The 12,431-nt window shown below is 45.8% G+C and overlaps 1 protein-coding gene across 7 annotated transcripts in view; it reads left to right on the plus strand.

Moving 5' to 3' along the window:
• CSNK1G3 (casein kinase 1 gamma 3) overlaps positions 1 to 12,431 on the plus strand; it is a 2,843,512-nt gene that overhangs the window by 2,073,494 nt on the left and 757,587 nt on the right. The window lies entirely within an intron of this gene.

The following is a 12,431-nucleotide window of genomic DNA, read 5'->3' on the forward strand; positions in this document are numbered from 1 at the left end:
TTTGTTTACATTCACTTATAAAGGCCAACAGTATACTTGGACCCGACTACCCCAAAGATATGTAGAATCTCCAACCCTATTCTCTAGCGAGATGCACAGACAACTGCAGGATTTACAGTTACCACCACGTTCAGTATTGCTCCAATATGTAGACAATATTCTTATAGCTTCACAAGATACCAAGTCTTGTATAGAGGACTCACTTTTAGTTTTAAAGTTTTTAGCTGAACGAGGTTTTAAGGTAAATAAATCTAAACTGCAGTTCTGTCCAGAAAAGGTACAGTACCTGGGACACATCATTTCTATGGGTTCACGTCAAATACTTCCAAGTAGAATTACCTCTATTCAGACTGCCCCCCGCCCTGTAACTAAAGACAACTCAGGGGATTCCTCGGCCTAGCAGGTTATTGTAGACAGTGGGTGCCCAATTTTTCAGAAATTTCGGCCCCTCTGATGATCGTGTTTCACTGTTGCAGTCATTACATTTGGATAATCCTGCTGGCAGGTTGCCCTCAGCTGGCCTGAATTCCAAAGTCCTGGGTCCTGCGTCAGCTGTCATCGCCCCTTCCCTGACGTCAGGTTGTCAGGAGTATAAAAGAAGCAGCCAACGCCATTTTCTTTAGTCTTTCTTGCCGCGTGGTGCCCGAAGCAGAAGCAATTCGCAAGTGCCGGTCGGCCGACTCCTGAGATTTTCGTATTTGAGTTTCAGATCCTAAGTCTTCAATAAAGCTAAGTACCCCGTTAGCGAAACTTTTTTTCTTGCTCCAGACCGATGTCAGAAAAAGTTAATAATTGTATTTCTTATGGAAAGCAAATACCTCATAAGGATTTTCATTCTTACTGTATTCCTTGCCTAGGCCTTGATCACAACGTTACTGGTTGTTGGTTTTGTGCTAGATTTAACCAACGCACTATTAAGCATCGGTATGATTTTGCCTTAAACTTTTTTGGACGCCGGTTTAATTATCCTGAAATATCGTCGGATAGCCATCCGACTACCGGAGTTTACAAAAAAATGCAAAGAAAAGGATAGAGGAAAAACAACCGAGGCCCAAAACTGACGACGAAGCTTCTCCTAAGCCAGTCGCCAGTTCACTGGTTCTCAGTGAGGCACTTTCACAGCCCCTGACGCCCGCTACTTTAGAGTCGCAGGCCACTACCCACTCCCACGTGGAGTCGGCCATGCCGCTGGATACTCAAGGTATTGGAGCCTCGGACGCTAATCCCTGAGATGGGTCCGGAGCCGCTGAGCAGGTACTGGCTTCTGAGGGTGTATTCAGACCTAAACATCTTTACATTAAACCGACTTCAGCTTCAAAGGCAAAGACTAAAGCACCTTCTAAAGCAAGGAAACAAACTCAAGAGCCATGTGGACAGGCCTCTATGCCCAAAACACAGATGCTCAAAATGGCAAAAGACATGATCACCTTGATCAGTGGTTCCCATCCCCCTCCTGATAAGAGACCCAGGCAAGACACTGACTATGAATCTTCAGATCAGGTTTCTATTTCTTCTGATTCCTCTTCTGATCAGGAATATTCTTTCCCCCCCTATGAAGATTCAGATGCTGAAGAGTCTATACTTTCAGCATCTCCTCCTGACTATTCATTTGGGGAAACCTTGCATACCATGAGGGAGCATTTCCACTGGGAGAGCCAAGATTTTTCAGAATCTAAAAAGAGGCTCAGGGATTTTCTTTTACTACCTCAGCACAGGCCTCTAGCCATTCCACCTGTGTTAGGCATTGTAGATGATGTGTTTTCGGAGTCTAGTCTGACCCCTGACTCCTTACCCCCCAGCTCCTGTTAAGCCTGACAGATATTACAGGGTTTCTGACTCTCACAAATTTCTTTTTAAAAACCCTGCTGCTGACCAAGAAACTATTTCACAGGGTGCAAAGGGAGTTAAGGCTTCCACTGCAAAAATACCCAACCCCCTCTGACAGAGATTCTAGGGCACTGGATAGATGGGAAAAAAGATTTACACATCTGCAACTTTGGCTATAAGGGTCTTAAACTGTCAATTTCATATGCTTAAGTATCAGCAACATGTCATGGGATTGCTTAAACAGAAAATGTTGTTAAATTCTGAATGTGAAATGCAGGATTTATTGTATGCAGCAGAGCAAGTTGGAAAACGTACTTTCCAATGTGGTTTTGATTCTTTGGAGGCCTCCTGCAGGGCCGCTGTTACGGGTTCTGTAATTAGGAGGCATGCTTGGTTAAAGGAACAAAATATGCCTGATCATGTTAGTTAAATTACTAGATGCACCTTTACAGCATGATACTTTGTTTGGTGCCAAGACAGAAGAGGTGTTAAAAGAAAATGGAGGACAAAGCTAAATCTATGCAAACTGTCAAAGATTTTTTACAAGTACAGCCACCTAGGTTTAGTAGACACTGGCCTACAAAAAACTGGTCCTTTCCTGTGTCAGACAGACCGCAAAGGGGGCAGATCCCAGGCACAAGGTTCTTATAGGCCTAAGCAATGGGGTGCCTCTACCTCCAAAGCTGGAGAAGATAGATCACAAACATACAGAAAACAGTCCCAATGACTTCCCCCTGCCTGCACCAAGCACTTACCTTCTGGCAGCACCCTTAGGGGGAAAATTAGCACTTTTTGCTCAAAATTGGCACATCATAGCCCAGGACAAGTGGGATGTTCATCGTCTTACTCTGCTGCAGTCATCACACTTGGGTTATCCTGTCGTCAGGCGGTCCCGCAGTCGGCCGGAATTCCAAAGTCTTGGTCCGGCGTCGGTTGCTGTTGCTTCTTCCCTGGCATCAGTGCGCCAGGGGTATATATAATGCATCCGACGCCATTTTCTTCAGTCTTTCTTGCCGCGTGGTGCCCGAAGCAGAAGCAGTTCGCAAGTGCCGGTCGGCCGACTCCTGAGATTTTCAAAGTCGAATTTCAGATCCAAAGTCTTCAATAAAGCTAAGTACACCATTGGGGAAACTTTTCTTGCCTCAGACCGATGTCAGAAAAAGTTAACAATTGTATTTCTTTTGGGAAGCAAATACCTCATAAGGATTTTCATTCTTACTGCATACCTTGCCTAGGCCCAGACCGCGACGTCACTAGTTGTCGTTTTTGTGCTAGGTTTAATAAGCGTACTTTAAAAAGACGCTTTGATTTCGCACGACACTACTTCGGTAGAAAATTTAACTACACTATGCCGTCGGAGCAACAGACTACCGGCGTGCACAAAAACGTAAGGATAAGGACAGGCAGCCTAGACCCAAGCCAGACTCCGAGGCCTCGGCTGGTCCGGTCTCCGGTTCACCGGTCTTCAGTGAGGCTCCGACGCAGCCCCTGACTACTGCAGATCTGGAACCCGAGACCGCTTCAGAACTTTTGGTTGAAAGTACCAGGCCGACGCAGCCATTTTGTTTAGCCCCTACCGACGACACTGCTGAAAAAGATGTCGGTGCTGCCGAAACACCTTCGGTTTCTGAAGGCGTCTTCAGACCGACAACGCTCACCATAAAAACGTATCCTAAGACGAAGACTCCTATTAAACCTAAAAAGACTGCACTTCAGTCCCCTGTTCAAGGCCCCATACCCAAGAAACAGATGCTCAAAATGGCTGAAGATTTGATCTCTTTAATCAGCGGTTCCCAACCCCCTCCCGACAAAAGGCCTAGACAAGAGGAAGATTATGCATCCTCTGAACAACTGTCCATTTCCTCAGGCTCCTCTGAGGACCAAGATTACTCCTTCTCCCCTTATGAAGATTCTGATGCTGAGGATTCCATTCCCTCAGCTTCTCCCCCTGAAGACTACTCCTTTGGGGAAACTTTACACACTATGAGGGAACGTTTTCACTGGGAAGGTCAGGACTATTCTAACTCAAAGAAAAGGCTCAGAGAGTTTCTTTTACTCCCCCAGCACAGACCACTTGCCATCCCCCCAGTTTTAGACATTATGGATGATGTTTACTTAGAATCCAGTTTGAACCCAGACTCTCTGCCTCCTGCTCTGGCCAAACCTGACAGATACTATAGAGTGCCTGATTCCCACAAATTTCTTTACAAAGTTCCAGAGACTATCTCCCAGGGTCCCAAAGGGGCTAAGGCTTCTATGGCAAAAAATTCTGTACCCTCTGAAAGGGACTCCAGAGCACTAGACAGGTGGGGGAAAAAGGTTTACACCTCAGCCACTATAGCTATGAGGGCACTAAATTGCCAGTTTCACATGCTAAAATATCAGCAATTTCTAATGTCTCGGTTAAAACAAAAAATGAGCACACTCCCTCAGCAGTCTGAATTGAAAGAAATGCAGGATCTGTTGCATGCAACTGAACAGGTGGGCAAACATACCTTACAATGTTGGTTTGATTCTTTGGAGGCTTCCTGCAAAGCAGCTGTCACTGGGTCTGTTATACGTAGGCATGCTTGGTTAAAGGAACAAACTCTGCCTGATCATGTTAAAGCAAAGCTTCTAGATGCTCCCTTACAGCAGGATGCTCTTTTTGGAGTTAAAGCAGAAGAAGTCTTAAAGAAAATGGAGGATAAGGCAAAATCTATGCAGACAGTCAAAGATTTCCTACAGGTACAGCCCCCTCGCTTCAGCAGAAATTGGCCAACAAAAAATTGGTCCTTTCCAGCTACTGACAGGCCACAGAGGGGTAAATACAGACGTCCAAGAGTCAGAGGACAACCACAAGCCCAGTACAAACCTCGACAATGGGGCAGTGCAGCACAGAAGGGAGGAGAAGACAGGTCCCAAACTACCAGAAGGCAAACTCAATGACTTGCACCTCATCTGGCCAAGCAACACTCTCTTGGCAGCCCCCTTGGGAGGAAAACTCGCACTTTTTTCAGACAACTGGCACATTGTCACAAAGGACAAATGGGTCTTAGACATAATTTCACGAGGATACAGATTCCTTTTTCACACCTTGCCAGTGAAAAGAGGAATGCCAAACCTGCCACAAAATCAATGGGCAGAGGCACAAAGACAAATTACAGCTCTCATGGACATGAGCGCCATTCAGCTGGTACCTATTCGAGAGCAAGGCCAAGGATTTTACTCAAGACTCTTTCTAGTTCCCAGAAAGGACAATGCCTGGAGACCAATTCTGGACCTTTCAATTCTAAACACCTTCTTACAAGTACCCAAATTCAAGATGTTAACACTACAGCTTCTTCCCATGTTGGGCAAGAAAGCATGGCTAGTAACGTTGGACCTCAAGGAGGCATACCTGCATGTCCCTATCAGACAAAGTTGCAGAAGATGCCTCCATTTCATTGCAGGTTCAACCCATTACCAATTCTCTGCACTGCCCTTTGGCTTATCTACTGCGCCCAGGATCTTCACAAAATGCCTGGCACCAGTAATTGCATACTGCAGACAAAGAGGAATTCAAATATACCCATACCTGGACGACTGCCTCATCCAAGCAGAAAGCAAGGACATCCTCTTACAACATCTGGCTTTTGTAAAACATCTCCTAAGTTGCCTGGGGTACACAGTAAACGAAAAGAAATCAAAACTAGTACCCTCACAAAATATGACATTCCTGGGTGCCAGCTTGAATACAACGGCCCAGAAGGCTTATCTGACGCCAGACAAACAACTACAACTGACTCAATATTTCAAAACAATGGCAACAAAGACCCAACTACCTGCAAGAAAAATTCTGCAGGCCTTGGGCTTCATGGCATCTTGCATACTACTAATACCATTTGCAAAGCTGCATATGAGGAAATTACAGTGGTACCTAAAAGTGTATGGTCTCAACACAGCCACAGCTTGGACACAATGATATCTCTCATTCCCTGCCTACAACAGGAGTTTCTATGGTGGTCACTGGCATGTCACCTCAACAAGGGTCAGTCTTTCACCTTGCCCCCAGCCAGGCAAACTATGACAACAGATGCATCGGACTACGCCTGGGGGGCACACATGGCAGGACAGTGCGTTCAAGGCGTATGGTCTGCAGATCAAAGGAATCTGCACATCAATCAAAAAGAGATGCTAGCTGTACAGAATGCTCTGACAGCCTTCAAGAATCTGTTACATCCAGGACAACTTACAATAAGGACGGACAACACCACAGTAATGTGTTACATAAACAAACAAGGGGGTACACACTCCTACCCTCTATGCAGGCAAGCAGTGACCTTGTGGAACACAGCTCTGGCTTACCAAGTTCACTTACAAGCTCAATTCCTGCCAGGACAAAAGAACACATTGGCAGACGACCTCAGCAAGAAACATCATGGATCCCCACGAGTGGAAACTGGATCCACAAGTATTTGCAATGATAACTCAAAAATGGGGCCTTCCAGACATAGACCTGTTTGCCAGTCCTCAAAACTATCAACTAACAAAATTTTGTACAAGGACACTTCACCATCAAGCTTGGAAAGTGGACGCACTCTCATTCAGCTGGAAAAACCTGACAGTATATGCCTTCTTTCCATTGCCTCTCCTCACAAAGGTGCTTCTGAAAGTCAGAAAGGAGAGACCACGACTGATACTCTTAGCCCCAGACTGGCCACGCCAGCACTGGTACCCACTATTGAGGAATATGGCCCAGGGCCCACCTTGGATTTTACCAGAAACTGCCCATTTGTTCACACAGCAAAACAATCAGATTCTTCACAGCCAGCTAAAAACCTTAAATCTGGCTGCATGGAAAATCATCTAAACATCCAGCCAGCTCCTCTTTCCCAAGCAGTTATGGATGTTATTCTGGAAGCTAGGAGGCCCAGCACCAGGAAGGCCTATGCGGACAAATGGAAAAGCTTTTGTGCTTGGAACCAAACTAAAGGCCAAAACACACTTCAGCCTCACCTGCCTCAGATTCTACAGTATTTAACTGAGATGTTGCACAAAGGACTTTCTTTTTCTTCCATTAAAATCCATGCATCAGCTATTTCAGCCCCTACAACACAGAACCACCCTTATTTTCGCATCCACTTCTAAGGCAGTTCCTCAGAGGGGCAAAAACATTAGGCTCCCCAGGAGAGCAGCTACACCAAGATGGGACCTCAATTTTGTTCTGGAAAAACTTACGCTACCTCCCTTTGAACCAGCTTTCTCTGCAGATCTACAGTTCCTATCATGGAAGACTGCCCTGCTGCTAGCAATAACTTCAGCTAGAAGAGTCTTAGAGCTGCAGGCACTAATGGCAGTGGAACCTTTCCTCATTTTCCATCAAGACAGAGTTTCTCTATGAACTAATCCTTCCTTCATGCCTAAGGTGGTTTCCAGTGTGTCTTTAAATCAAACCATTCACTTACCCACCTTCTTCCCAAACCCACAGAACAAAGGAGAAAGACTCCTGCATTCCTTGGACATTCACAGGCAACTTCGCTACTACTTGGATAAAACTAAGGCTTTCAGAAAATCTGACCAGCTCTTTGTATCCTGTGCTACAGCTTCACAAGGGAAGGCTATATCAAAACAAACCATTTCCAAATGGATAGGACATTGCATTCGTTTTTGCTATACCCATTATGGAAAACCAGTTCCTGTTACCATTAGGCCCCACTCTACCAGGGCAACAGCTACATCTACAGCCTTCCTCAGGGGGGGTACCAACCAAAGAGATTTTGGAAGCTGCAACTTGGAGTTCAGTACACACCTTTACCAAACACTATCACTTACCACTTTACTCTAAGACTAGGCCTGGCTTCGCCACTGCAGTTCTGCAGGGCCTTCTAGCCTCCTCTAACCCTCTATAACTCCTCCACCCATCCATAGCTTATGGATTCTACCCAAGTGTGATGACTGCAGCAGGGTAACACGATGAACATAGTACAGTTTTGTACCTACCATAAATGCAGATGTTCGAGTGTACACCCTGCTGCAGTCCAGGTTACCCTCCCTCCATCCCCTCTGATCTAACTGGCTAAATCTCTACAATACCTTCCTGATGTATTTGCTTATAGCTGGAGGGATTTTGTGTTTGTGCAAAAATGTCTTAATTTGGTACTAATTACTGACCACCTTTTTGGGGGCACCTGACATCTGGGGCAAGAAAAACTGAAGAAAATAGCGTCGGATGCATTATATATACCCCTGGCGCACTGACGTCAGGGAAAAAGCGACAGCAACCAACGCCGGACCAAGACTTTGGAATTCCGGCCGACTGCGGGACCTCCTGACGACAGGATAACCCAAGTGTGATGACTGCAGCAGGGTGTACACTCGAACATCTACATTTATGGTAGGTACAAAACTGTACTTTCTAAACATAGTGTCACAAGGCTACGAGTTCCATTTCCATACTCTGCCAAAGGCAAACCGCTGGCCAGATCTGCCAAAAAATCAATGGGCAGAGGCACAAAAACAAATCTCATCCCTCATGGACATGGGGAGCCATTCAACAAGTACCAGAGCAAGAGCAGGGACAAGGATTTTACTCGACTGTTCTTGGTACCCAGAAAGGACAAGGCCTGGAGGCCGATACTGGACCTATCTATTCTGAACACTTTCCTGGATATTCCAAAATTCAGAATGTTGACTTTGCAGCAGCTTCTGCCCATGCTGGGCAAGAATGCTTGGCTTGTGACTTTAGACCTAAAAGAGGCATACCTGCATGTCCCAGTCGGACAATCATACAGAAGATACCCAAGATTCAAGGCTGGTTAAATGCATTACCAATTCTCTGCACTGCCCTTTGGCGTATCTATTGCGCCCAGGGTCTTTACAAAGTGCCTGGCACGATTAATTGCATTCTGCAGACAAAGAGGAATACAAATATATCCTTACATGGACGACTGTCTCATTCAAGCAGAGAACAAGGACATTCGTCTTCAACATTGGCGTTTGTGGAAAGACTTCTAACATGCCTAGGGAACACAGTCAACATAAAGAAGTCAAAACTAGTACCCACACAAGAGATAATATTCCTGGGTGCAAGCTTCAATACAACTGCCCAGATGGCTTATCCTCACGCCAGACAAACAAAGGCAACTGACTACCTATTTCAAAATGTTGGCAACAAAGGCCCAGTTATCTGCAAGACAAATTCTGCAGGCTTTGGGCTTCATGGCATCCTGCATCCTACTAATTCCATATGCAAGACTGCATATGAAGAAACATCAGTGGTACCTAAAAAGTGTTTGAACTCAACATTGCCACAGCCTGGAAACAGTCATTACTCTCATTCCCTGCCTGCAACAGGAGTTTCGATGGTGGGCAAAGGCTTGTCACCAGAACAAGGGACAGCCATTCGCATTACTTCCAGCCAGGCAGACACTAACAACGGATGCATCAGACTATGCCTGGGGAGCCCACATGGCAGAAAGATGCATTCAGGGCACATGGTCCTCAAACCAAATGCATCTACATATCAATCAAAAAGAGATGTTAGCTGTTCAAAATGCCCTGACAGCCTTCAAGGACCAACTTCATCCGGACAACTACTGATAAAGACAGACAACACCACGGTCATGTGGTATATAAACAAGCAGGGGGGCACACATTCTTACCCCCTTTGCAGACTAGCCATAACCTTGTGGGACACAGCTTTGACTTACCAAGTACATCTGCAGGCACAATTCCTGCCAGGAAAGGAAAATACTCTGGCAGACGAACTAAGCAGAAACCTCATGGATCCCCACGAGTTGAAGCTGGATCCACAAGTCTTCAGCATGATAACAAGGAAATGGGGATGCCCGGACATAGATCTATTTGCCTCCCCTCTCCATTACCAACTAAAAAGATTCTGCACAAGGACTTATCACAGACAAGCATGGAAAGTGGACGCCCTATCTTTCAGCTGGAAAAACCTATCAGCATATGCCTTTCCTCCATTGCCTCTCCTCCCCAAGATGCTCCTAAAAGTCAGACAGGAGAAGCCAAAGATGATACTGATTGCCCCAGACTGGCCACGCCAGTACTGGTATCCAATACTAAGGAACTTCTCTCTTTACCCAGCTTGGACCTTACCTCAAATACCTCGACTACTGTCCCAGCAAAACAATCAGATCATGCACAGCCAACTCAGGACATTAAACTTGGCAGCATGGCAGATAATGTAGTCATACAAAAAACACCTCTCAGTAAAGCTGTGATGGATGTCATTCTGGAAGCCAGAAGGCCTAGTACTAGAAAGTCTTATGCTGGAAAAATGGAAGAGATTCTGTGCCTGGAACCAGGCACAAGGAACTGATACAGCGGTACAAAATATTCCTCAGATTTTGCAATACTTGACTGAGATCCTTGACAAAGGCCTATCTTTTTCATCAATTTAAAATTCATGCCTCTGCCATTTCGGCTCATTACAATACAGAGCCACCACTTTTTTCTCACCCTTTATTAAGACAGCACCTCCAGAGGAGCCAAAACTTTAAGGCCCCCAAGGAGACTACCAATACCTGCATGGGACCTCAACTTTGTCTTGGAAAAGCTCACCCTGTCTCCTTTTGAGCCAGCTGCTACTGCTGATATGAAGTTTTTATCTTAGAAAACAGCTCTGCTCTTAGCAATTACTTCTGCAAGACAAGTTTCAGAGCTACAGGCACTCATGGCTGTGGAACCTTTTATCATTTCTCATCCAGGCAGGGTCTCCCTGAGGACAAACCCAACATTTATGCCTAAAGTAGTGTCCAGTGTAGCTCTTAACCAAGCCATCCATCTGCCAACTTTTTACCCAAATCCACAGAACTAGGGGGAGAGAATTCTGCATTCTTTGGACACAGACAGCTTAGATTCTACTTGCACAGACCCAAAGCTTTCAGGAAGACAGAGCAATTACTAGTGGCATATTTTGCAGGATCACAAGGAAAGCTAATCTCAAAGCAGACTATTTCTAAGTGGTTAGGCCACTGAATTCATTTCTGCTACTTACACCATGGCAAGCCAGTGCCTAAGGGCATTAGGCCTCATTCCACCAGAGCTGCAGCCACCTCTGCAGCCTTTCTCAGGGGAGTACCAACCAGAGACATTTTAGAGGCAGCTACTTGGAGTTCAGTGCATACCTTTACAAAGCATTATCATCTGCCACTCTACTCTAAATCCAGGGCAGGTTTTGCCATTGAAGTTCTACAGGGCCTCATCGCCGCTCCTACTGCTGTCTAGATGTTCTTCGTGTTTCACTGTTGTAGTCATTACACTTGGGTTATCCTGCTGGCAGGTTGCCCTCAATCGGCCTTAATCCCAAAGTCTTGGGTCCTGCGTCAGTTGCTGTCGCCTCTTCCCTGACGTCAGGTCATCAGGGGTATAAAAGATGCAGCCAACGCAATTTTATTCAGTCTTTCTTGCTGCTTGGTACCCGAAGCAGAAGCAGTTCGCAAGTGCCAGTCGGCCGACTCCTGAGATTTTCGTGTTTGAGTTTCAGATCCGAAGTCTTCATTAAAAGCTAAGGACCCCGTTGGGGAAGCTTTTTTTCTTGCTCCAGACCGATGTCAGAAAAAGTTAATTGTATTCCTTGTGGGAAGCAAATTCCTCATAAGGACTTTCATTCTTACTGCATTCCTTGCCTAGGCCCTGACCACGACGTTGCTAGTTGTCGGTTTTGTGCTAGATTTAACCAGTGCACTATTAAGCGTCAGTACGAATTTGCATTAAGCTATTTTGGGCGAAGATTTAATTATACAATGTCGTTGGATAGCCATCCGACTACCGGAGTTCACAAAAAACGCAAAGAAAAAGACAGGCAATCGAGGTCCAAAACTGACGACGAAGCTTCTCTTAAGCAAGTCGCTGGTTCTCAGTGAGGCGCTTTCCCTGACGCCCGCTACTTTAGAGTCGCAGGCCGCTACCGACTCCCACGTGGAGTCGACCAGGCCGCTGGAGACTCAAGGTATTGGAGCCTTGGAGGTTATTCCCTCAGATGGGTCTGGAGCCGCTGAGCAGGCATCGGCTTCTGAGGGTGTATTCAGACCTAAACAATTCTATATAAAACCGACTGCAAAGACTAAAACACCTTTAAAGGCAAAGAAACAAGTTCACCAGCCACAAGGACAGGCCTCCATGCCCAAAGAAAAACAGATGCTCAAAATGGCCGAAGACTTAATTACCTTGATCGGGGGTTCCCATCCCCCTCTTGATAAGAGGCCTAGGCAAGAAACAGACTATGAATTTTCAGATCAGGTTTCCATTTCTTCTGATTCCTCTTCTGATCAGGAATATTCTCTTCCCCCCTATGAGGATTCTGATGCTGAAGAATCAATTCCTTCAGCTTCTCCTCCTGAGGACTACTCTTTTGGAGAAACCTTGCATACTATGAGGGAGCACTTCCACTGGGAGAGCCAAGATTTTTCAGAATCTAAGAAAAGGCTCAGGGACTTCCTTTTACTACCTCAACACAGGCCTCTAGCTATTCCACCTGTGTTGGACATTGTTGTTGATGTGTTCTTGGAGTCTAGTGTGACCCCTGATTCTTTACCTCCAGCTCCTGTTAAGCCGGACAGGTACTACAGGGTCCCTGACTCTCATAAATTCCTTTTCAAAAACCCTGCTGCAGACCC

Source organism: Protopterus annectens, chromosome 2.part0, assembly GCF_019279795.1.
Source record: "Protopterus annectens isolate FY-2018-M chromosome 2.part0, PAN1.0, whole genome shotgun sequence".
Taxonomy (NCBI): Eukaryota; Metazoa; Chordata; order Ceratodontiformes; family Protopteridae; genus Protopterus; species Protopterus annectens.